The 14049-nt window shown below is 41.9% G+C and overlaps 1 long non-coding RNA gene across 1 annotated transcript; it reads right to left on the bottom strand.

The window, feature by feature from the left end:
• Positions 1 to 391: 391 nt before the first annotated feature.
• LOC141953876 (uncharacterized) lies at positions 392 to 5383 on the bottom strand. The gene is made up of 3 exons (XR_012632028.1): positions 5154 to 5383; positions 4504 to 4625; positions 392 to 414 (listed from the first exon to the last, which is right to left on the bottom strand). It is a non-coding gene; the product is annotated as an uncharacterized LOC141953876 (long non-coding RNA).
• Positions 5384 to 14049: the final 8666 nt, after the last annotated feature.

Here is a 14049-nt window from a genome sequence, read left to right on the forward strand (position 1 = left end):
GCTTTTCAAACCTCAAAAAGATCTGCAGGTCCAGAGAACAGCTACAAGGCCAGAGACACATAGGTCTAGCAAAGTAGGGCCCAAGCTCAGCAACCTGGACAACAGACACGAGGTGCATTTTGACTAAGGCCATAACCAGACTAACGAAGTATCTATTTGCCATCTGGCAGGAAATCTAAAAGACTCATCCTGCAAGTCTTGGAGTAGCTCGTGGTTAAAATCACTACAAGTTTTGTTTGCATTGTACTGTTTGGATGGTTGGGAAGGAAGAAATGGAGGCAAGGCAAGGAAATTTGAGAAGGGAAAATCTGTGTTGTCACTCACAACGTTTCCAGGTTTGTCTGTAGAGATCTTCCATCCAAGGCATCTTGCAGGTTTTTAATGTTACACACCTGCCTCTCTTGTATTCTCCTCCTGGAACAGGGTACAGGCAATTGCACTGAATATAAAAACCACAGTAAACCATATACCTAAGGCTTAATTTTAAATCAGACTGAGTGAAACTATCTGGGTTTCCCCTAGAAGCCCTCAGCGGACAGTTTATTCAGTTAGCTTCACCACCTTCAGGCCTTCCCTTTAAGCGAGAAGTGCAGCTGAACCCAAAAATTCAAAGCAAAACTCAGCTGAAACCATTATGTTTCATCTGGTTACATGTCAAAACCTCAAACGCTGCGTACACAGGGCTCAAATTATAAACCCATCAGGCTCAACCCCAGAGCTGGACCCCAGATTTGCCTGGAGAGCCCACGAATCTCTTAGAGAAACTGATACGAGTTTCAAGTTCATAATGAATTGAAAAACCAAAGTGGCCAGGGGACTTTTCCAAGGTCAAACAGTAAGTTAGAAGGGGAGCTAAGATGAGAACCACAGCCCCGGCCACTTCACACACTTTACTACCAACAGAGGTAGAAACTCACTCTGCTTGAACTTCACACTGTATAGCTTTCGCCAAACCACTCAAAATAGCCACTTTTTTGCCTGTTAATTGTTTTAATAAGTCACATAGCAATGGATGACTAAAAACTACATCATCCCTCTAAGGATTCAGCTGTGGAAAAAGCATCCATTTAGCTGCAGGGTAGTTATTACTGCATAGCTTTGATTTTGCTACACAATGTACACCCTGTTTATTGAAATGCTTACATGCTGCTCTGGGTGAAATCATCATAACTTACAGGTATACTCTGAAGCTAAAGGAATGAGCTCAGATCTACTCATCTAGACCCCAAATGAGCCCTGTCCAGTTCTTTGAACCAATGCTCTCAGATGTTGGTTAATGCCCCTTTTGACATTTTTTAACACTACCCATATCTCTGCATCTAAAACATGAAAATAAAATTTCAAGGTGGGAAAACACAAGTGCAGTTAGAATACCTGCCCCTCCCAGTAACTCTGCTGACTGCCATGACACAAGGATCACTGGAGAGCACTGAGATGACTTCAAGTTCATGGCATAACATAATGTAGTCCCTTATGAATCCAGACCATCATGCAGTGGTCACTTATTTGCCTGTTTCATAACAGTACTACCAAAGCTTTAATCTCTAAGACTTTTGGCAATACAGCAAGCAACTGTTCCAGGATCTAGGCTTAATGCTGAAATACCATCAGGGCTGAGGATTGCTACATATTGCTTTCTAATAGTCCCTGCTGTTTGACACCTGGAATGGCATTAAGGAGCTCTGGCACTGTATCCAGAGTTCTCTACCAATAATTGAAAGTGCTTCTAACAAGATGGGAAGGAGAGGAGGGGGATCAGCATTCAAGGACTGAGTCTAAGGTATTGAAAACATTTTTGTGGGGTGAAGGGTCAGCATTTGATAAGTAAGGTATGGCTTACACAGTAAAAAACTGACATTCCAATACATACCTTTTTCCCATTCAGGTTAATTAGGAGTTTGCTGTATTCCCAGCTAGTTTTGCTTGCAGGCAAATTTCTTTTGAACTCAGCAGCCAGGACTGTATCTAGGGCTAAGCTTTCCCACCATATCACTCCAATATTAAAAGAATTTTTCTGGCTTCCCGTTAAACCATGAACTGATTACAAAATTCTTTTGCTTATTTAGGGCCAGATTCAATAAAAATTCTGTCCAGCTTCCGCATCATGGAAGGCCACAAAAGCCCTGAAATATTTTGGTTTTGAAGCCTGTGTGGGCTTCCATGGCTTGGATGCTGGGTAACTATGCCAGTGAATGTGGTCCTCATAAAGCTTTTCAAGGTCCTGCTCCATATGGACCTAGTGATTTCTCTTTATTCTCGTCAGTGTGGATTACAATCCACTTCAGAGAATCCCTGATTTATGCCTCTAGCTACAAGCTAAATCCTAGAGGAATAGGTCCTTTTCATATCAGGTCACATCCTCTGCAGAACACTGACAGAGAAATTAGTGTTTCTGAAAAGAAAGCACCACTTAGAAAAATCTGGTATGTTTTGCATGCTTTATATGAATATAAGCGAATGGTAAAATCTAAAAGAAAATGCAATAAACTACTCATTATCTATATTCATATGACTAAACTACACATGGAATGTAGCTTTTATCCTCCATAAAAAATGTACAGATGTTCTATAGAAAACTGTATGAACAAACTTTAACCTCACGACTGCTATTATTTTGTAATAAAAGGCTTACAGCATAATGTGAGCTTTTTTTAGAATGTAAGTTCCATGTGAGTAGTGTGTTGTTAATTTAATATTAATGCAATGCACCAGGAAGAAGTCTGCACAGAATCTCAAAGAGAGAGAATCACAGTGCTGCAGACAAGAGATTTGTGGCATGGATTTTATTTGTTTCAGCACTCAGCACAAAATTCATTGACCAGGATTCCCATTGCCACAGGGCAGTGGATTCATCTACAAACATTTTCACGTGCCTTGGCATGAGGATTTTGCTGCAACATTCCCGCTACTGTTCCTGGGAATCATGTGGTTAAGTCACCTTGCACTGCACTGAAAATTTACTTCTCACTGTCAAGTGCATATGAATGAGCTTCTTTTTTGGGAACAGCAAAAGAAAAAAGAATCCACTCAGTAAACTTTTTAATTTCTTTTGCTGAACCATCCTTCAGGTAGCAGGTGCGAAGGCTTTCACCAGACTTGCAGACTGCGAATGTGGTGCCTGCTTTGCTTGCACCACAAATGAATTAAAGTAGGGGAGCAGAACAGAAATCCAGTTTCATCCATAGTGTCCCCTTCACAGCGCCTGAGCCCCCTCCTCTGCAGCGTCTGCCATTCAGAATACCTATCCTGTTCTCCAAGGAGTCAGTTCACTGTCTCATCTCCAAATGCATTGGTGAAGTAATTTATGACTCCCATTATTATAATCGCTCAGCAGCTCCCAAGCATGTAAAAATAGCAACAATAATCTCTCCCACTTTTTCTTCCTTAGCACCCCATAGCAGAAAGAGCTTGATTGATCCTGCAGGGATTACACATGCACTTGTGTGTTTCTATAACTTATAGAGGGAGTTTGACATTTTCTGAAAGTGATGATGTCTACAGACAACTTATTGCAGAAATAAATTTTCTTAGTCTAGATACAGCTTCTGGGAAAGCCCTGTGTCCAGAAGCTTCCTTATACTGCTTGACAGTTTCATTGCTTCTGTGAAATGCACTTGCATGCAAACATGATCATAAAGGAAGGCCCTATCTCAGAAACAGTGAAGGCCATTTCCTTAGAAGTCTTACAGGATCAAATTTGAAAACCTACCTAGGATTCCATGCAATGACGCAGAACTTCCATGCATAGCAGAGAGAAGAAAACGGGGAGAACAACAGGCCTATGGCAATGCGCGTGTGGTAAACTGACCGACTACTCCCATTTGTTCCAGTTTTCTGAGCATGAGATTTCAAATGCAATTATCATTTTATGTGGACCATCATGCCTGCACTGCACCCAACAGAGTGAGGACAACTGTGTGGTCACTGTGAAATGGAGATGGAGCTTTCCTATTTCTGTGCACATTCTGTAGGCAAGTACAAAAGCCCAAAACTCCACAGAGGTGCAACAAACATCAAAGGTCCTCAGCACCTGGAATAGTTACGGAAGGAAGAATTTCAAAGTACTCCTCTGCTTCTACAGTCATCACCTAGGTCTAAACTGCTCAGAAAAATTATATTAGTTTATCTAAAGGTATAATTTAAAATCCATTTTAGTTAACTAGTGTAAAAGCCAGGGTAGACATTCTCATATTTCAGTGTTAAACCATGTCTGTTTTGGTTTAAGCTCAAATCTATTTAGGAGCTGATTTGGTACTTGCAAATAAAAGTCTTAAGCTAACACAGTCAATTTGGTTTACATGTGATTTTAAGCCACACTGATGCAGCTATTTAATACAACTGAGATCTTAGACTTGTCTGGTTCACTTCTGGCCATTAGCTCTGCAGTGCAATGCCAACTTCAGGGAGTCACTAAGATAATTAGGGGAAGGCAGTAATTGCGCTTGCAATAAGGAATATGAAAACCTAGATAGCATCTACAGAGAAGCAGGCACTTTAGCTCACCATGTGATCTCCCCAGCTCTCCACTGGTTTCACATGTGTATGGAAGACGCCTTGTCAGCTTCCAGAGATGAGGAGTTTGGACACAGGAAAACAACTGCTGCTTGTGACTTCTCTGGCTCCGCCTTAAAAGAAGGAACAGAATGAGATTTCATGGAGCTTCCACTGATAGGCACAGCTTCTCTGCACAGGTTAGCAGCATGCGATGATCAACAGTATCAAATATCAAAAGTGATCCAACAGATAATTACGCATTACCATTTTTCACTGGCCAAAGTTACAAGGACAGTCTCAGTACCCTGTGCTACCCTGAAACCTCAGTGACTGGGATCAAGTTACTGGCTGCCTCACAGCTGATGTTAGAGATTAATTTTTGTCAACCTGATTAGCAAAGGACAGTTAAGGTTTGGGTAGTAGCTTGTAGGATCTAGCTCTTTGAAAGACAGATCCATGAATGAACCTTGCCAGACCACACATTAGCTATGATAGAAGATTCAGATCAAAGGGGGAGATCATAATCTCCATTTACTTCTGCCCAAAATACCCTGTTTCCATACCCACTTGCTCAAACCTGGAAAGACCATGTTACATTTCTTCTCCTGATTTAGCTTGAGTGCCTGGGATGTTTTGGCAGAGGGTATGAAATAAGATACCTCATACAAGAGATGTGACAAGGTGAGTAGTGTCAACTGAGGTTTATAAAGCAACATCAGGCTCCTTCTGTAACATCAGAGAAGTAGGCATCTGGCAGTAGCAAGGTATGTTGCAGTACTTTGTGTCCACATCCGTGTCAGGCAACATTTCTGGCCCTGGTAGTCACAGGCTGTCTTTCAGTTCCTCTGCTTAAGTCTTCCGTCATTTCTGGGAGGGACTGGGGGCAGACAGAAGAGCAGGAGCTGAAGGCTGAGAATGCCTGGCAGTAGTTACATCTGTCTCCCTGATCTGTTCTGTTACTCCAAAATGTTTTCTAAAACCATAGGCAACACAAAATACAAAAGAAACGTTGGGTTGGCTTCCTTTGTACTACTCCAACCACATTCCCTTTTTGTGATCTGCCCATTCAACAGGCTGGCTCATTGCCTAGAGAGCAGACCCCCACAAGCTGATGTATCAGATCTTTCAGTCAGACTAATGGGACTTATCAAGGGTGGGAAGGATTTGCCTCCTCCCTGCATCCATGACCCTTTCTTCCTTTGCAATTAATTGGAAAAACATTTTGAGGAGAAATATTTCCCATTCAGTTGATGCTCCCATCTGCAATAGCCTGGGTCTGCATATGTATACCCTGGTCCCCTTTGAGGAGGGCTGAGAACTCTTCTCCTTTGCTGGCAGTCCCGTAACGGGGACCAGAACTGAATCCCCCCTCTTTGGCTCCAGTTTCTCCTGGTTGCCATCACACCTCAACGGTCACACAGAATGATGCAAGTGACAAGGACACCACACATTTTTCAGAGTCCTGCCCCCACCTTTTAAGTGAGGAACACTGCCACATCCCCCAGAAAGCTCCACATATGCTATTAAAAGAAAACAACCACCACTAAAAACAACTCAGTGCCTTCTACGCTAGAAGTAACAACTCACAGGCAAACTATTAATCTATTAACATTTTTCATTAAAACAATCACTCCCAGCTGAGACTTATGAAAGACCCTGCCAGGCTGAAATGTCAGGCCCGTTACAGTATCTATTATTACAACTGTCAGGCCAAAAGGGTTTGCTGCAGGTTTGCTCAGACAGGAGCTCCTGGCTATGGGCCAGCTGCTTCATGAACAGGACTGGCAAATGTCAGATGTCAAGTTCTTGTTTCAGGTCCTGCCCTCTTCCCCTTTGACCACCATGGATCATTTTAGCCGTTTAGCAACTGGCAAAGACCACATCAGGCAGGGTAAACATCAGTGTTGTCCTGCTTTTAGAGCTGATGAAGGTCTTTGTCTCAGCTTTCCCTATTTTTAAACTACTATAGTATGGCTTCAAGGGCTCGTGACTGTCAATCATCAGGAGAGGGACAAGTTGGAGGATGAGGTGTACTTTCCTTAAGGTGGTGGCTGCTCCCCATAGCCACGTGCTTTGGGAAAGGTGGCTGAGGGCATCCGTAAGCTGCAGGTCTGTGTTCAGGAGTCACAGACTGGTCCTGGTGCAAAGAGAGGATTGCACTTGGGTTTCACAATGGAGTTCATGGAAGTCAGTGGAAATTGAACTGCAGCCAAGGTGGAGAGCCATGTAGAACAGATGTCTTTACAGAGGATAAAACAAACAAAAAGAAATACTCAGAGCCTGAGTTGGAACTCTTGGCCCATGCTAAATCTGTAAAAAAAGGCCCCAAAGTGCTCTAGAGGGAGGCTGTCCGACACACTTAAATTCCACGTGTATAAAGTAAAACACATTTGCATTGCTAATTTAATAAAGGACTTTTTGACACAAAATCAAATACTAGCACAAGTCTTCTGCATGGAAAAGCTCTGATAAGCATGCTCTTTAACTCTCTCTGTGAACATTCAGTAATACTCCTTTTTAAAAGTACATATGTTTCTCCTAGTGTCTGATGCTAATTATCTTATCTGATAACAGGCAGCCCTGTGCTGAGTAGGTATGTAATATATTAGCCTTGGGGAGGGGAAAAGAAAAAAAAAAAGGTCTTATCTTTCAAGTAGCATGAATGTGCATATGATCTTTCTGAGTGTGTGGAAACTTTCCTCTGCAGCACAGAGCTTATATAAGGAAGACAAAGAAGGAAAAAAAATAAAAACGGGGAAAAAAAAAACCCAAACCCATATAGGTTTCAGGCTGCAATTCTCCAGGCTGTTTCTTTCTGTTGAATTTTCTCCTCTATCAGTATTTTGGAATGACATACAGGTTAAACTGTTCATCTGGCATGGAAAGCAGCTTTGGTAATTGCAAGTTTACATTACACTATAAACAAGCAGATTATAGTAAACAGATGAACTGTGTAAATAAAATATCACCTCTTAGCTCTCCTTTGTGACTTGTATTCTGATACCACTACTACTGCTTTTACTACAACTACTACTACTACTGCTAGGCTTCAGCTGACAGCTCAGCCTGAAACCCTTTATTCATCTTTATTACTACTTCAGCTGTTTTGAGAGCAAAAAGACATGGAGGACTTATTGGCCAGAGGCCCTCTAACCTAGCAGGCCTGCCTGAGAAATCAATATGCCACACTCAAGAGCACAAAGATAGATTGTGAAGCTGGGGCTGGCGACGGAACGCGCGCTGCATCTGGAAGGACACGGAGACAGCCAGTTCTGCTCCACCAGAAGCCTCCCAGACCACGCATGTTTGCACACCAACCTCATGGCATCCTTCCAAGACAATTTGTGAACCTTGGTTCACACCATTTTCGAAGTAGGTCATACGCAGTAATCTCAGCTGAGGAGAGATACACTGTCAGCAGCAGTCGCTGCAAGGAGGGCGATAGCTACAACCAATGAGCGAGCTGGTGCAAGCGGAGAGCCTGAGAGCTATGAAAATGCTCGGTCTGGGGCCAGCTGCAGCAAGGTGCTCGCCTTGCTCCAACAGCTGACAGGCGAGCTCTAACAGACCCAGCCTCTTACCATTTATAGCTGTAAAAGGACCGACTGTTCTCCTGGACACAACCACCAGCACGGCTTAAATATTAATCTGAATGAAAATACAGTAGGAGAAGAAATCTAACCTTTACTTAGCTCTGTGTTCCTGACAGCAGGAATCACAGCTAATTCTGAATTATGGGATTTAAATTTACTATGAGTTTTGGATTATTGCATTCTAACGTACTTCCCTCACCTGCCCCTGCTCTGACAGACAAAACACAGGCTTGAATATAGATGGTTTTTTTACAGAGATGATTCCTAAAGCACTTAAATTTTCCTGCATTTTACTGTATCCCTTGCTTGAGTTATTTTAGGGGCATGGAATTAGAAATGGGCACGCTTAAAGGTACATTTTTGAAAGATGGTGTCCAGGAAATGCAGAAATGAGTATGCATACTTGTTTCCACACTATAAGAACACAAAGACCATCAGAGAATTACCAGTTTAAAGCAACAGCATGAAACTTCGCAGGCATAGGAGCTGCTCGGAATGCGTTGCCTTTAAACACAGCCTGCACAGCATCAGAGATGACTTGATGCTAGAAAGCTGAAGGATTGCCTGAAGAGGGCTATTGAGTTATGCAATTTTTTAAAAAATGGGTTAATTTTTAAACAGGCTCAATTTAACCTTGCTTCTGGTCAATAGTTACATGAATCTGAATGAAAATACGCTCTCTGAAGAAATCCACTCTAATATAACGGGTGTGCATCATTTTTAGCACTAACATCAACACAGAAACAGCAGAGCTGGGCAAGCATTGCTTTTTTTGAATCTGGCAAGGAAAAGGACTGACTTTCCTCCATTTGAAAAGTTGTACTTTTTCCTTCTTTTCTTTCTTTCCCTGTGATGTGTCAGGCTAGAAATCTTAAACAGAAAGGAGCAAGCGATTTCTGAAGTCATCACGTGCTACGGCAAAGTGAGAGGGGAGACGGCACGTTGTAGACTAGCAACAAAGCTTATCTCCCATCCAAGAAAGAGCACACAGAATGACTTTCTGCTTCTTTGGGAGTGACCTACCTGATCAATAGCTTGTCCAGGGAGTTGTAAGACATGCAGAAACACGCAACAATGTGCTACTGTTATCAGCTAAAAGGGTGCTGTAATGACTTTCTATGCAAATATACAGAAAAATCCATAAATCCAGAAAGGGTTATCACTCAGTACATCATCAAGGGAACAATTTATTCTCTAACACAGGATGTGACACTTTCCTGCCAAAATCATATTGCTTGCCCGTTATCACTAAGCTTTGAAAGAAAAGTAACCAACAAAAATCCCTTCTGCTGCTGCCTCCCCAAAAGAAAATCCCTTTAAGAAAAATTGTAACAAAGAAAACCCCGAGACACTTCACTATTTTTTCCAGAATGACAAAGAAATCTAGCTGCGGTTACAAATGGGCTCAGTATTGTACAATTTCAGGTCATGTGAGTTTTATTACTTTTCAGACTCTAACTTTTGCTTTTTCCCAGCCAGCTGCTGGCAGTTATCATTTTAGGATTGAGAGCAAACTACTTTGAAAACAAATTTGTTCAGAAATCTTTTTAAAATGATACAGAAAAAATTTCTCATGTCTTTCATTTCAGCTTGGATGTAACCTCTTTTTTTTACTCCAGTCTTTGAAAGCAATGAGTCTGAAATGCTAAACAGGTCACAGAGTAATTACGCATCCACCTGAAAATTAAACACACATTCAAAGGCTTAACTAACAGCATATGCTAATTCATAACAGGTACATGTCACTCATTTTTTTCATGGTTGATCGTTAGGGTGTAAGCAAAACTGGATCCCATCAAACCCAGAGAGGAAATGCTGTAATCTCTCTGCAGGGCCAAAAGGGAAGAGACAACAGTGAGGGGATGCTGTGAAGACGAAGCTGATCTGATACTGTAGAGTAGCCACAGCAAGTCTTGTGTGTCTGAAATCCTGGTGTCAAGGCTGGGAGGGGATCTCTGGGGTTGTTCAGAGAAAGATCAGTTCTGAGGCCTGGCCAAGCTCCCTTGCTTGGGCAGGTCAGCAGTCACTCCTCATCTGGGCCAACCTGACATCAAACCTGGATGGCTACTTTCAAAGATGTTAACCTGTATCTCAATTGAAAAGGCAGACAATGATTTTGGCAAATCCTTTTATGTTCAGTCCAGAGCCAAATTTATTTTCTGGGACATACACATCTTCTTGCTCTGGTGTTACTGAATATTTTTTGTTAGCTTACCATGTTTTCCCTGACCTTTCATAGCACAGGTTTGGCAGCAGTATTTCAGATGCACAAAAGGAATTGAATCTACATTTCCTTCACAGAGTAGAGGTTAATAACATCTCTCTTATAGATTTCCTTGGTGGTAAAAAACATTTTTCTTTGACCTGGAGAGGGGATTGCAAAGTGCTGGCAGAGATCAAAGGCTCAGTGAAGAAGTGCAGAGGACCTCAGCATGGCCTTTACAGAGGTGCACGGTGGCACAGAAGAACTGTGAACTAACATAACTGGTTTGTACATGACCTGACCGCCTCCAGCTGAGCACCTGCTGTGAGTGAGTTTGGGATTTTTTGGAACAAGCGCTGCAGTACTCTAATAAACTGGTGCTGGTTAAAGGAGATCTTTGGCCAATACAGAGATTGAAGACGGATTAAAGGTAGCTTAGGTCAACCTTTGCTTCCTTCTCCTGAATTCCCTGAGATCAGCACAGGTAAGGACTGAGTGCTAAGCTGTTATTTATTGCCTTTTGGATCTGCTGCTGCAGTGAGTTTGAAGAGTAGCGTGACCTGGCTCTTCCCAACTACCTTTGCACTTAGTAAAAACTCTGGCTTCACAGCGTGCCAGATACCCTCTCCATCAGGGACAGGAACCCCACACATCACCTCCCAGACAATTTTTTAAACTGAGCTAAGGTTTTTCTCCTGCTTAAAAAATGGTTTATTTTTTTCGATGCTATGGTTTCTGGAATATTCTAGTTAGGAGGACTTCACATGGTCTCTTCTGCCTATGATCAGCAGATAGCTAGACAGGAGTAGGGTGGAGATGAAAAATGGGATTGTTGCTACTGCATGTTCAGTACCATGCACATACTTGCATACTAGAAGTTTTCTATAGCAGCATCTCTATTGCATTGATGCTACTGCAGGTCTTAGGTGCTAGTGGTTGCTCACTGTGGCTTCAACAGTTCTTGTTAGCCAGAAATAACATCCTCTACTAGGCCAAATGGTTGAAACCCATGAAACAGAATATACCATGTGCATAGTAAGATTGAAGACTGCATTTTTGTTTCATTCATGTCTTTCTCCTCCCTTCTGTCTCCTCAACTCTGCTCTCAGAAGCACTGGAATAAGCCTGACGTGGGAACTCTAGGGAAGTCAATGGATCTGTGCTGATGTAACTGAAAGCAGAAGGCAGCTAAGAGGCTCAAAGATCTGTGCTTGTGTATTATCCCTGACTTTCCTGACCAAACTGCTTAGCTGACCACCATTGGATTAGCAGTTTTAGTTTAGTGTTTCACACCTCTTACACTCAGAATGTCAAATCATGTCAGCTCACTCATGAGCCGAAAGAGTCTGCTCCTCCATCCCATTCATTCAGGACAGGTAGCACAATAGCTGGCTCAGCCTGAAGTACTCCATGCCCCAGGGCCATGAGCGTACCTGGGCTTTTTATACCATGATTTGCATCACCTTAGTTTAGCACCACTCCAGGTAAATGTAACCCTTCAGTTTAAATCCCATGAGGTTTTCTTGTGTTGGCATCAAATAAAATAACATGCTAATCCTTCTGGTATTAGTCAAACAGGGCTTAAAAATCCAATCAGATGCTTTGCAGTTGCAAGATTTCCCTAGCAAGCTGGACACTGGTCTCAGCCATGAATTCCCACAGAATCTAAGATTTTGTTACGAAAAATTAAAAAATTGAATTTATGGCAGCAAAAACTCAGTTTCCAAGCTCAAACTGAGTGCAAACTGATGTGACATTGGCTTCCTGAACCTGCAGAGAAAGAACTCCAGTGCTTGTGCTGCTCCTCCATCCCAGCACTGCCAGACAGCACCCGCTGATGGAGATTACCAAAATCTCCACCTATTCTCCAGCAGGGCCCCATGCCGTGCAGGGAAAACCAAAACCCCCCCTAATCTCATGCTGAAGCTTGCAAAAGCTAGATTTGGGGGCAGGAATGGGCACTGGAATGATTCACAAGAGATAAAGATCCTGAAGAAAGGAGGTTGAAGGAAAGGATGAGTAACAGAAATATCTTACTTGCTTCCTCTTCCAGAGAAGCAAGGAGGAGGGTGAGGGATGTGGAAACGAGAACACACTTCTCTTTTCTCCGTGGCTATCAGGAAGTTGATAGGAAAACAAAGACCTGCACCGATTCAACAGCTAGAAATGGAAGTTTCACACCGAACAAATAGTTACTGGCTACAAAATGAACTGAGGAACTGCATCTCCAGGCAGGCTTCTGCAGTAACTTCCTTGCAGAGATCCTCCAAATCTCAAGTGCTGATAGGAGCAAGGGACTGAGCTTCTTGGGAAGACAGTAATAGCAGCTTGTGATAGAGGTTCTCTCATCTTCTAGTGTGTGTACCTACATCAGCTTTGTTGGTATATTTCTTGAGAACATTTTACTATTCTAAAATTGTACCAATTCCCTTATATTTTCTCCAGTGAAATGGTGAACATCAGCTTGGTGATTATTTTTAATTCTACCATATTATGTTTTTTTTAATGAGAGTAAATATTATAAAATAATAACAAAATGTTTGTTGGGATGCTTTGGTTTTTGGTCATAACCTGAATACCACACATGTTACTAATTCAGGGTACACTTCTCTTGACCACTATCTTATTCACCTGGTTAAGTCAACAGGAAAGGCAAAGCCCTGCTCAGTGGTCAGTGGGACTCACACAGTCACTAAAACTGAGACTTTCCTCAATGTAAATAACATAATTTTTTTTTTGGCATTCCATTTGATTTGGCTTAAGCCACATAATGCAGAGTTCTGTCCCATCTGTCCCACTTAATTATAATAATTGCAGAACCTAAATTTACTTCCAAACATCATTAATTAATGTTATACTACGGGCTGGGTGGGTAAGGGGAGGAACTCCTCTGTTTCCGATTCCTAAAAACCCCAAGTCAAACCAAAACAAGGTCTGAAATATTTTACATTATTTTTTAGTATCAGTGCTGAAGACTTAATAACCACAGAATGTGCTCTGTGTTCTTTAATAATTTCATATCATAAGCAGATATTATTTGCTGGCAAACAACTTGCTAAAACACCTTAACTTGAATTTTTCTCTGTGCCAACGTACAGAAAATTTGCTGCATGGGGGAAAATCTACATCACAGGATACATAATCCCTGCATGCTGTATGTTAGTTACCAATATTTGAATTAAGCTGTATGTAATATCATTTTAGATAGGTTATATTTGGTTGATTCAGATTGCTCTATCAAGGCGCAGGTAGGGGGGAGAAAAGCCATCTAGTGGACAAAAACGTAATTAGATTCTAGAAAATGTTTTCAGGCAGGAAGCCTTTACTGGAGAACTCTTTCTTATTTCATTATTTGTCTGCAATACTGCTTATCTAGGAATACTCTAGAAGCCTCCGGGAAATCAGGGTTTACTGGAGGGCAACAGCATAGATCTCTAAACCCAGGTTTTTGGCAAATTTTTTGATTAGCAATTGTCATAAAATGTAAGAGCCACTTCATCCCTCCTATCCCTTACAGGGAATTTATCAGCATATTTCTTACAACGCAGCGAGGGTCATCAGTCGAGAGAATATCTTATCACTAGATTTAACACTATGTGCCAAGCAGACTGGCATTGCCACAGGGTTTAAATAGCTGAGCTAATATTTAAACTTTTGTCCCCTCTGATCCCTCAAAAATAATGAGAAATGACTTTGTGACTTTGTAAACAGACAAGCCAAATGGCACTCAGAACAGCCTTTTGCTAAAATTGTCTCTGA

This window comes from Strix uralensis, chromosome 1 (assembly GCF_047716275.1).
Source record: "Strix uralensis isolate ZFMK-TIS-50842 chromosome 1, bStrUra1, whole genome shotgun sequence".
Lineage (NCBI taxonomy): Eukaryota > Metazoa > Chordata > Aves > Strigiformes > Strigidae > Strix > Strix uralensis.